Here is a 12,288-nt window from a genome sequence, read left to right as displayed (position 1 = left end):
CCATGGCTACAGCTGGCACCCACGTTGGTCAGATCGCCGAGCGTCGATCTTTGATTATTTCGCTGAATATCGCACAAACCTGTTACATACCAGGAAATACGATCTAGCCGTTGTTCTACATGCATAAACTATAATAACTAATAATAATAGAGAGAGAGCTATATTATACACTGTAAAATAATAACATACGTGATCGTGGATCCAGTTGGTGTTTCACGGTCTCATCGACGGCACCGTAAATCACTGTTGAGATACTATTCATCAGTCAGTCAGATATGGACAACAGATACACATTGTCATGTCATGATATATCTGAAATATAACACACATGCAGATGAATACTTGCAGTCAGTCGGCATAGTATCACAGGATGGAACGCGTTTTTTTTCAGACGCTAAGACTTGTTTGCCGGTGCAGAATAGCAGTCTTCTGTATGGTTCAAGGATGCCGATCCATCATCGATATTTATGACATGCGCTCATCACCATACCCCCCACCCCCTCGGCGTCATTGCATCCTGGCCAATAGACACCTGGGACACACCCTACCTACGTTTAGGATGTTTGTTTACACACACCCACCACTCCTTGGCGTCCTATAGACCCTTTTACAGCCAACGTCATCAAATAGTTGCGTGCGCAGGCCGGCAACAGAAGTGGTGTTGTTTCCCAGTCGTTCTGACTCACACACGAGGTAGCAACTGGCTAGTAAGAGTTTAAAACTGGATAAAAAACTGTTTCCAGCATCAAAATGTCTGGTTGTTGCGTATATGGTTGTCAGAATCGATATTCCACCGGCGGACTAAAGTTTTATAGGATTCCGACAGGATCACAACCATTTAAGAGCAACCGGCGGCGTCTGTGGCTGCAGGCGATTAAACGTGTTGACTGGAATGAGGACATAATAAAAAATGCTCGGGTCTGTAGCGCCCACTTTATATCAGGTAAGGTTATCTATCTACTCTTTAATTTTACAGAAAAGCTTGGTTTACATTAGTGATTGTATTTACAATGTAGAATAATAATCAAATGCAGCTAAAGTTTGATAAGCTGGCGTTAGATTTGCTGTTTGCATGTCCCTTGCTGTAAACTCGTGGTCATTGTAAGTGAGGGAAACTACAATGCCCTACTAGTGTAAATAAAGTTTTGAAACTAGATTAAAAGGTGTTTTATTTGCAGGTGAGGCGTCATTGGACTCTAGTAGCCCCGATTTTGTGCCTTCTGTGTTTGTGTACACAAAACAAAGCCAGAACCCCGATGCAAAGATGGACAGGTACGATTTGAGTTGCCCTCCTCTTCGTCGTTTTTTAGTTTATTTTCCTCTTGCATAAGCTTTGGTGCATAAAGCTGCTGTTTGGAGATATGGATCAGTCTAACTATAATTTTTATACTGTAGGTACCATAGGAAAAGGAGGAGAGAGAGACCTAACAGACCTAACACTGCAACAGATCCTCCGGTTCCATCTGAAACTCCAGAACAAGAATGCAGCATGGATCATTGTTCTGGTATGAATATATTTAATCTTACAATTAACTGATTGTCAGGGTTCCCACCGCCATGTATTTCCAGGAGAAATGATTACATTAGAACAGTTTTCCAGACCTTGAAGTGGTTTTGGAATCAACTGTGTGTGTGTGTGTGTGTGTGTGTGTGTGTGTGTGTGTGTGTGTGTGTGTGTGTGTGTGTGTGTGTGTGTGTGTGTGTGTGTGTGTGTGTGTGTGTGTGTGTGTGTGTGTGTGTGTGTCAGGCACATTGCTCCAATTGCATATGTATGTGTACACTGGCCCCTAGATGGATCAAATGCAGAGGAAAATTTCCCCCTGAGATCAATAAAGTATCTGCTCTTCTATCATGGAAACGTTTTGAAAAATCATTGGTAAAAATGTGTGAGTACCCCTTGATTGGGAACTTGTCTGCATTGGTTGCAGCACATGCTAATAATTTTTTTTCTATATTTAAGCTGAAGAGGATATCCCAGTTCCAAGGAGAGAGTATGATGATCTGAACCTGAGACACAGTCAACTTCAGGAGGACTAGGTCAACCTGCGACAGGATTTGGACACACTACGAGCTGAAAATGTAAAGCTGAAAGAGGAGCTGCAAAAATCTACATTTTCCTACACCACTGTTAAGTGCAACAATGTACAATTGATTTTTCTCACAGCACTGACCTCTGTGATCTTTGAGTGGCTGCTTACAAAAATAACAGGGAGCGTAGAAATAATTTGCAAAAAACTTACAGTTGAGGACCACCTTTTGGTTATATTGATGAAATTAAGGTTGGGCCTATCTAATACTGACTTGGCATATAGATTTAAGGTATCAAAAACAACCATATCAAATATTTTGCGGAGCTGGGTCCCTGTTATGGCCGTGGTCCTCAAGCCACTCATTAAATGGCCAAGTAAGGAGGCAGTACTGAAAAATATGCCAAAAATATTCAAGTGCAACTTTAAAAGATGCAGGTGCATAATAGATTGCACAGACATTTTCATAGCTAGACCCAGTAATCTGACTTCCAGGGCCCAGACATGGTCAAATTATAAACACAACAACACCATTAAATATTTGATCGGCATCACTCCAGCTGGTGCAATTTCATTTCTGTCTCCTGGGTGGGGTGGACGGGTTTCAGACAAGCAGATCACTAAAGAGTCAGGATTCTTCAAACTTTTGGAGCCTAGAGATGAGGTTTTAGCAGACAGAGGATTTCTCATCAGAGACGAGCTTGCAGCTTATGGTGCAACCCTTCGTATCCCTCATTTCACAAAGGGAAAAAAGCAGCTTTCTGCACAGGAAGTGGACACATCCAGACAACTTTCTCGTGTGAGGATCCATGTGGAACGAGTTATTGGTCGGTGGAAAAACTTTAAGATTCTGCAAACAGTTATTCCAGTGTCGCAGGTTGATTTACTGGATGATGTTGTGACTGTATGTGGTGCCCTCACAAACCTCTGTAAGAGTGTTGTTCCCAAATGAGTTGCACATAAGAATGTAGGAGTTAAAGTGATTTATTTGTAACATGTATTTACTGTACTTAAAACGGAATGAATTATAATAAACCTCCCAACATTGTCTGCTGCTGGTGTGTCTAATGGTTCTTTCCCCCCCAGATTACCTCTTAATTCAGTGTGCAGCATCACTTATTTGTAATGATATTAACATAGTATACAAACAACATAGGTGCCATTAAAGTGCGATTAAACATTGACATGGAAAGTAGGAGTATGTACAATATATTACAATCAAACTGATCAAACAGTAAATAATAATTCCTAATAATTCAGTCCTAAATGAAGGCATTCAAGTCTCAACTCACAGACATTTCCTACATAACCATTTTGCTGACTTCCTTTTTATTTGTGCACAGCTGTAGTGTATGTGGTTGGTGCATTTGACACAGATGATAATTTTTCCAAAATCTGGCCTTTTACAGTATTCGCAGGCTCTCTGTGTCACCAAGACAGGGTCATGTCTTCTTGTCAGTAGTTCAGGCAACACACTTGAGATAAAGAAGTCATGTGCTTTTAGCAACGCCTCCTGCAGAAAATCTTAATTTCTTAGAATACGTTGCACAATGAACTTCTCCTTCGTCCACAACACAAAGTCACAGTAGCTAACACCCAGGGCCGGTGCTGGCCGTTTCGGAGCCCTAGGCGACTCGAAATCAACTTGCGCCCTGGACAGGTCTTGCGAGCGGGGGGGGGGGGGGGGTGCTACGCTGACGGTTTCGGGCCGCCCTGACAATTGCTCCCGCACCCCCTCGCTTCTCCGTTCGCGTCGTATATTTTAATTGATATATTTTTTAATTAAGGGCGCCACCAGAGGGCGCCCCCAACGCATTTGTCGCCCTAGGCGGTCGCCTAGCTCGCCTATGCCGATCGCCGGCCCTGCTAACACCACACACAAACATGTGAAGTTGAGTTTGATAGTAGTATGTGTGTGACTGTTTCAATAAGAATGACTTGTCCAGACAAAACTGCTTGTCTTCTGTACATCCTTGAAGGCTATCACGGTATTTGTAGGGACACTTTATCTCTACCACCCCTTTGCCACAGCAGGTACATCTTGCTATCCCATCTGGTGATGATCCAAGGTGTGGCTCAGAAGGTTGCACCACTAAGCCACATGAGCTTATGCTGAAATCTGGATGGCTTTGGGACATAAATGCAGTGTAGGCTTGTCTTGCCGTTTCCTCCATGTTTTGACCCCAGAGCACAGATGGGACATTTAACTGTGTTTTGTTGTACTGCATTATATCAGTTAGGTATGTCATGCTGATCTTGTCAGTTGTGGTCGCATGGTGAAATTTGGTACTTTTGGTCCGACCAGCCCTATAGGTGTGCCACTCCTTTGACATTGACTGTTGCCGAGTCACAAATTCCAATTTCTCACATTGATGAGGTTGTAGTGTCGTTTTTAGTCTGTGAAATATATCCTGACATTTCACCTGCATTTCCTGTGGTGAGAGTTCCCTAAGTGTTGCATCAAATAAAGCAGTCAAGGGCTCAGGTAAGTCTGGAAGCTCCTCTGAATCAGGGTCAGATGATGCAGTGTCCGTGTCACTATTTTCCAGGCTTGTCAGCACTGCAACACCTGGGTCCACAACCTGCAGTTCCCGGATGTCATCATCTGTCAACACTGATAATAGAGCAACAAAAATACACGATTATTGTGCTGCATAATGTTCAGTTTAATTCATTTTAAGAATACTGACTGAATTATTCTTAAATGGGTGAACAATAGATAACAAACAATCAGATTTCTAGAATCAGTAATCTGAAGACAAATGCACAGACATATTAAAACTAACATAACAAATTATACTGACATTATTCAAACTGTGTCTGTAGGCCTTTTCATCTATGCATAAGTAACACCTATCTCAGGCTAGATTATGGTGTCAAAACACTGAGAAGAAATCCTCTGAATTAATAAAATGCACTATGGCAAAATGAAACTTATCTAGGCTCTGTCAACTACTACATGCCTCTCGGTGTGATACTACTCTTCCTAGCAGATGTTGAAGCTGCTGGAAGCTGCCTGCTTAGCCTCTTTGGTTTATGGAAGCTGATTTCCCTCAATGGAGCTGGCATGACTTCTTTCCTGCTGATATCTTTCCACATGCACACTCCAGAAGTAACCGCTGCTTTCTCTGTCCTTCCCATCCTAACATAGAGCCTAAATAATAGGCAACTTACCCCGCCATACAGGTGCAATTCGCTGTGAGGACGTAGTTCTATTTCATCCTTACTGACCGGTGCATTAAGCACTGGATTTATCCGTCTCGCGCATGCGCAGTTCGAGTACCTATACCAACAAGGTCACATGTGACCCTCGTGACACCGGATTGGCTATATAGCCCGGTGTCGACAGAGGATCTGTTCCTTTCATCTTCTCGCAAAGACGCATGTAGTAGTACCGCTTGCGGATAGCGTATTCGCTTTTTGAAAAGGATTGCGCTCCAGACTGTGTGCAGCCTCGCGACCAAGGGTCGGAGCAACGGGTGAACTCGTCCTCAAGGGGCTGTTTGTCTGTACAGCGCTGAAAGGCTTCCTTTGAGTAGAAGCTTCCAAGTTTTTGTTTAGTAACACTTTTGTTTGAAGAATATATATATATAATCGTTCAGTCACTTACCGGTGAAGGCAGCGCTCTCGCGTCCTCTCCCGGCAACACTGCTGGGATTATTTTCACTACTGGGATTATTTTCACTACTGGCTACATTGTACAGTTCGCTCCCCCCAGCGCTTGTAGCTGCTACTTGATAGCTCCCTGATAGAAACAGCTCGGCTGTGTTCTGGGTTACCAAATTTGTTTGGTAAAAGTTTTTCCGGTCAGTCACTTACCGGTGAAGGCAGCGTTCTCGCGCCCTCTCCCTGTAACACTGTTGCGTATTTCTTTCGGTCACTTACCGGTGAAGGCAGCGCTCTCGCGCCCTCTCCCTGTAACACTGTTGGGGTTTTCTTTTCAGTCACTTACCGGTGAAGGCAGCGCTCTCGCGCCCTCTCCCTGTAACACTGTTGCGTATTTCTTTCGGTCACTTACCGGTGAAGGCAGCGCTCTCGCGCCCCCTCTCCCTGTAACACTGTTGGGGGTTTCTTTTCAGTCACTTACCGGTGAAGGCAGCGCTCTCGCGTCATCACCCGAGAACACTGCTGTATATTTGAGTGTGTAATTATTTTCAGTCACTTGCTGGTGAAGACTGCACTCTCGCGTCCTCTCCCGGTAACACTTTCTTGGCTTTTCTTGAATTAGTAGCTTACTGGTGAAGGCAGTGCTCCCTCTCCCAGTGTTCTGCTGATGGCTCATGTGTGTGGCGCCTGTGTGGCCCTCCTTGAGCCTGACGATGGCCATGATCGCTGCCCCTCTTGCCTCGGCTTCGAGCATTTGAGGGAGGGCCTTACAGAGAGGGCCTGTATGAACTGCGGCTCCATGCCCTTGGCACTCAGGCTGGCTAGGCTCGCAGCGGTGGAACAACCAACAGCCGGCGACCATCCATCAATGGCGCCACTTCCTCCGGCTCAGCCCGTCCGTTCTTGGTGTCGGGGTAGAGCAGGCCCCCCCCCCAGGAAAAGGGCTAGGGACGAGCTAGCATCCAAGGTGGATCGCTTGTCGTCCGACATGGTGAGGATACAGGAACTCCTCCTGACCCTGCAACCTGGGGCAGGTGGCGCGGTGGCTGACATCCGGCCTGACCCTTCCTTGGGGGATGTGCCGGGGACGGACGATGTCCTGTCGCTGGCGGCATCAGCCAACCTCTTCAGTGAGGGTGTCACGGGGGAGGAAGCCTCAAACGCTTTTGGGGAGGCCTCCCGCTCCTCTGCTCAGAGCTCTGGGCACAGCACAGAGGGTAACCCCATCGGGGCCGTCATCCGTACGGCCCTGGCTCACCTGGGGCTCGATGCTCCTCAGGCAGACTTGGCTCAGCCTAGCGCCTTTTTCAGGCGCAGCCCTGCCACAGCCCCTTTCTCTGTCCCTACTTCGGAGGAGTATTTAAAGGTGCTACACGTCTGCTGGAAGGATGCCAAGGCTCTCCCCCATCCTTCTTCCAGTGCTCGGGCCTTGGCTGCCATGCAGGATCCAGCGCAGTATGGTTTGGGTAGCATGCCACCCGTTGAGCCCGCCATTGCCTCCCTCATTTTAACCCCCGATCAGGCCTTGCGGCCGGATGCCAGGTGTCCTCGGCCCCAGTGCAGGGTCACAGACGACCTGCTCTCGAAGGCCTATGACGCAGCAGCGCGTATGGGGCGGATTGGCAACTCCCTCTCCCACCTAATGCTGGCGCTCTCGACCTCGCTGCAACAAGCTGCAGTTGAGCCGTCTACGCAGGACCTGAGCGACGCGTCCCTACAGGCCTTTGCCCTCATGTCCAGGGAATTGGGGCGTGTTATGTCCACCCTGGTCCAGACTCGCCGCCAGGTTTGGTTGGCTCAGTCGCCCCTGACGGAGGCGTGCAGGAAGACCCTCAGAGCCGTGCCAGTGGTACCGGGGGAGCTGTTTGGGTCAGCTGCCCTGGAGACGATGGAGCGAGCTGCCCAAGCTAGGCAAACCAACCTGCAGCTGTCGGGTCTTCACAGGAGTGTGTCCGCTCCTGGCAGGCCTAGAGCCCCCTCGGCTGCCCCCCGGGGCCGCTACCAGCCACCACGCTCTTACCCAGCGAGAGATGAGGGTCTACGCAGGTCTCGGCGGCCCGCCCAGCAGCCCGCTGATAGCTTTCGCGCCCCCGCCCGCCCATCGCCCGGGCAGCCTCGGGCCGCGGAGCCTCACCGGTACCCCTCCAGAGCCGACAGAGGCCGGGGGGCCAGGCGCTAGGACCACGGGGCCGGTCGTCGGCTGTTTTTCCCAGCAGCAGATCAGTTACTGGGCTGCCTGTACTATAGACCCCTGGGTGGTTTCCACCTTAACCCGGGGGTACGAATTACAGTTCCGACGCCGGCCCCAGGCCTTCGGCTGGGTCAGGATGACGAAGGCCGCAGCTCTGGCCCAGGAGCTATCCGCCCTCCTGGCCAAGGGTGCGATCGAGCCAGTGGACCCTCAGTTACAACCCGGGGGGTTCTACTCGGCGTACTTTCTGGTAACCAAGAAAGACGGCCGATTCTAGACCTAAGGGGCCACGTTTTTAAAAATATTACCATTCCACATGCTCACCTCGGCGGACACCCTGAGGGTAGTTGCCAGGGGGGAGTGGTTCACGACCATAGACCTGAAGGACGCCTATTTTCATGTACCGGTTGCGGCACACCACAGGCGGTTCCTGAGGTTTGCCTATCGGGGCAGGCATTACCAGTTCAGGGTACTTCCCTTCGGGCTTTCCCTCTCCCCGAGGGTTTTCACCAGGGTTGTGGCGGCAGCCCTCGCACTGACTGGCTGGTCTGTGCGCCCTCCAGGTCCCAGGTGGCCCAGGACACGGCCCGCCTGCTGTCGCACGTCGCCCGGCTGGGCTTGACGGTGAACCAATCAAAGAGTTGCCTGGACCCTTCCCAACGGGTTACCTATCTGGGGTTGGTCCTGGACTCGGTCGCCATGAAGGCCTACCTTTCACCTCGACGGGTGAACGACATCCTCCGCCTCCTTCCCCTCTTCAGAGCCGGCAGGAGGCTGCTTTTTATTCAGTTTCTTCAGCTTATGGGCAAGCTGGCAGCTGCTTCAGCTGTGGTGCCTCTGGGCTTACTGTCCCTGCGCCCACTCCAAATGTGGCTGAACAGCCTGCACCTAGATGCCAAGTGGCACAGGCAGAGGAGGGTCAAGGTGACCCTGCAGTGTCTTGTCTCTCTGGCTCCATGGAGAAAGAGAGCGTATCTGGAGGCAGGCGTGCCCATGGGCGCAATCCCGGCACGCCGGGAGTTGGTGACAACCGACGCCTGCCTCTCGGGATGGGGCGCAGTGTGGCAGGGCAGGACTGCGCAGGGACGGTGGTCTGACCGGGACGTGGCACAACACATCAATGTGCTGGAACTCCGGGCTGTGCAGCTGGCACTAGCCAGCTTTCTTCCCCATTTGACAGGCCGGCATGTCCTGGTCCGGTCGGACAACATGGCCACGGTTTCCCAGGTGAACCACCAGGGGGGCACCAGGTCAGCACGGCTTCTCTGGGTATCCCAGAGCCTGTGGACTTGGGCTTCTCCCCGTCTGGCCAGCCTACGGGCAGTCTATTTGCCGGGGGCCCAGAATCGGGCTGCAGACTTCCTCTCCCGACGGAAGCCTCCACCGGGGGAATGGCGGCTTCACCCCGAGGTGGTGGAGTCAATGTGGGGCCTCTTCGGCAGGGCAGAGGTGGACCTCTTTGCCTCGGAGGAGTCGGCGCATTGCCCCCTCTGGTTCTCCTGGGCAGAAGCGTCCAGCCCTTTAGGGCAGGACGCGCTGGCGCACGATTGGCCGGACAGGCCTCTTTATGCGTACCCACCATTGCCTCTGGTTCTGCCGACACTCCAGAGGGTCCTTTTGCAGGGCCACCGGCTCCTTCTGGTGGCCCCCTTTTGGCCGGGGAGGCTCTGGTATCCACTGCTGCTCAGGCTCTGCTGCAGCTCGCCATGGCGCCTCCCCGACAGGAGGGATCTCCTATCCCAGCTGGGGGGTCAGATCTGGCATCCCGACCCCTCTCGCCTACAGCTCTGGGCTTGGCCACTGCAGGGCCCGACCCACTGCTGAGGGAGTGCACTGCGGCTGTCAGGGGTACGGTCATGAGTGCCAGGGCACCGTCGACCAGGTTGCAGTACGGAAACAAGTGGAAGCTGTTCTCCAACTGGTGTGCGGCTAGGGCCGTGGATCCAGTGCACTGCGCTGTGACTACGGTGCTGGAATTTCTACAGTCCCTCCTGGATAGTGGCTGGTCGCACTCTACCTTGAGGGTCTATGTCACTGCCATCTCCTCCCTACATGATAGGGTTGACAGCGCCACGGTAGGGTGCCACAGATTAGTGTCCCTCTTTCTTAGAGGGGCTTTGAGGCTGCGTCCCCCTACAGCCATGCGGTCTCCAGCATGGGACCTGCCGCTGGTGCTGGAAGCCTTGTCATCGCCTCCCTTCGAGCCTTTGGGTCAAGGGGGGTTGAAGTGGCTGTCCATGAAGGCTGCCTTTTTACTCGCCATAAAGAGTTGCATGCCCTATCAGTGAGTGATACATGCCTGAGGTGGAACTCTGATGGCTCGGGTGTCACTCTATGGCCGAATGTTGCGTTCCTGCCAAAGATGCTGCCACGCAATCACCTTAACCAGCCCATCCAGTTAGCACGCTTTGACCCCCCTTCTGGGGATGGTGGGTCTGAGCTGCTGTGCCCGGTGCGGGCCCTTAGGGCTTATATTTCTGCTACCGCCGGTATTCGCCAGTCGGAGCAGCTTTTTGTTTGCCATGGTGGCCCTAACAGGGGTCGTGCTTTAACAAAGCAGAGGCTGTCCCACTGGATTGTGGAGACCATAACGCACGCCTATGGGGCCAGTGGCCGCCCCCCGCCATCCAGGGTGAGGTGTCACTCAACCAGGAGCGTCTCAACATCATGGGCTGCCCTGAGAGGGGTGCCCCTGGGGAACATCTGTGCCGCGGCGTCATGGGCGTCGCCTAGCACATTCTCCAGGTTCTACCGGGTCAACGTTGCCACTCCCCATCCAATGGGCGTGGCCCTGATGCCAAGCTCTGCTGTCTCTGGTCAGTAGGTGAGCGCCTTGATTCTTCGTGACGTTGTTGGTATTGGCCATCCAGTGCTTAATGCACCGCCTCTGGCGGTCAGTAAGGATGAAATAGAACGCAGAGTTACGTATGTAACTCCGGTTCTATGAATCCTGGATGACCGCCAGAGTTACAGGTCACTCAGAAGTCTCCTGGTTCGCGAGAAGATTCTGGGAACAGATCCTCTGTCGACACCGGGCTATATAGCCAATCCGGTGTCACGAGGGTCACATGTGACCTTGTTGGTATAGGTACTCGAACTGCGCATGCGCGAGATGGATAAATCCAGTGCTTAATGCACCGCCTCTGGCGGTCATCCAGGATTCATAGAACCGGAGTTACATACGTAACTCTGCGTTTTCTCGTTGGTTGATTATAACCCAAGCCTCATACATCGTTGTCTTGTGTCCTTGGAGGATTTCTGATTTCACCACACAAAACTCGGAGTCTATGTCATGGTATTTGACGTTCTGTACATGACCACAGACAACGTATTCATAAGCATCCAGTGACTTATAGGCTCGTAATTTCTCTCTGGTGTACACGCTCGGTTTCTCTATTAAGTATGTATATATATCTGGCCACTGTATATTCGGCCACTTGTTGACGTCTTCAACCCACTCATTAATAGTACACGGATCTGGAAGTCGGACACCATTTGTCAAAGTAAACTTGTTGAAGTAAAATTCGCGATCTTGTGTTGATAATTCCCTTGCATAGCTTGACAAGCTGTTGATCTCTGCCATACTTCTGTTGCCTGACTGCGCGCGCATGCGTTCTACGTCATCATTGTGTACAAACAGTAAAAGGGTCTATACATTTACCGTTGAAAATGAGTAAAGTTAATACACATACATTATAATTGATGAAATTAATAGAATAGCTGTTAATAGTTTCATGATAACTCATAATAAGTCGTCTATGTGAACTACCGTCCGTATCTTCCCCCGTTTCCCTCTGGAACGTTGGTGAACCCACCTTTTACCCCATGATATATCCCTTAGGCCTATACGTATCGCTATACGGATAATTACGGGATGGTTTTTTTCCCATCACTATAATACGCTGGCCATGAGATAGACGTACTAAGAGGATTCGTAGAATAATAGGGTAGATAAAACATGATTACAATACACAACACACACACACACACACACACACACACACACACACACACACACACACACACACACACACACACACACACACACACACACTGACCCCAGTTCAATCCACATTGTCGGCTGGCTGGACTTCACACATCTCTGTGACGCCATAGGTGTTTCATCCCCAACCAACGTATTACTACCATATAGCACCCCTAACGACTGTACTTCTTTTATTGCTCATTATTCATATCTCTCATACTGGCCCCACCAGACTTTTAGGCTTCGAAGAACCCCATCACACACACACACACACACACACACACACACACACACACACACACACACATACAAAAACACCCCCACACACACACACACACACACACACAGCAATCCCCCCATCCTTACCCCAGTTCATCCCATTCTCCTTGTCTGGACTTCAAACATCTCTGTGACGCCCAAGGTGTTTCATCCTTGTAAGACCCTGGTCTTACATCCAGATAACCACCCCAACGACTGGT

General features: G+C 50.5%; 1 long non-coding RNA gene across 1 annotated transcript; it reads left to right on the top strand.

Annotated features, from left to right (window-relative positions):
* Nucleotides 1–737: 737 nt before the first annotated feature.
* Nucleotides 738–1,746, top strand: LOC132469919 (uncharacterized). The gene is made up of 2 exons (XR_009528520.1): nt 738–1,272; nt 1,396–1,746. It is a non-coding gene; the product is annotated as an uncharacterized LOC132469919 (long non-coding RNA).
* Nucleotides 1,747–12,288: the final 10,542 nt, after the last annotated feature.

The sequence above is a fragment of the Gadus macrocephalus genome, chromosome 12 (genome assembly GCF_031168955.1).
Source record: "Gadus macrocephalus chromosome 12, ASM3116895v1".
Classification (NCBI taxonomy): Eukaryota; Metazoa; Chordata; class Actinopteri; order Gadiformes; family Gadidae; genus Gadus; species Gadus macrocephalus.
This window is presented reverse-complemented; position numbering and strand designations above follow the sequence as displayed.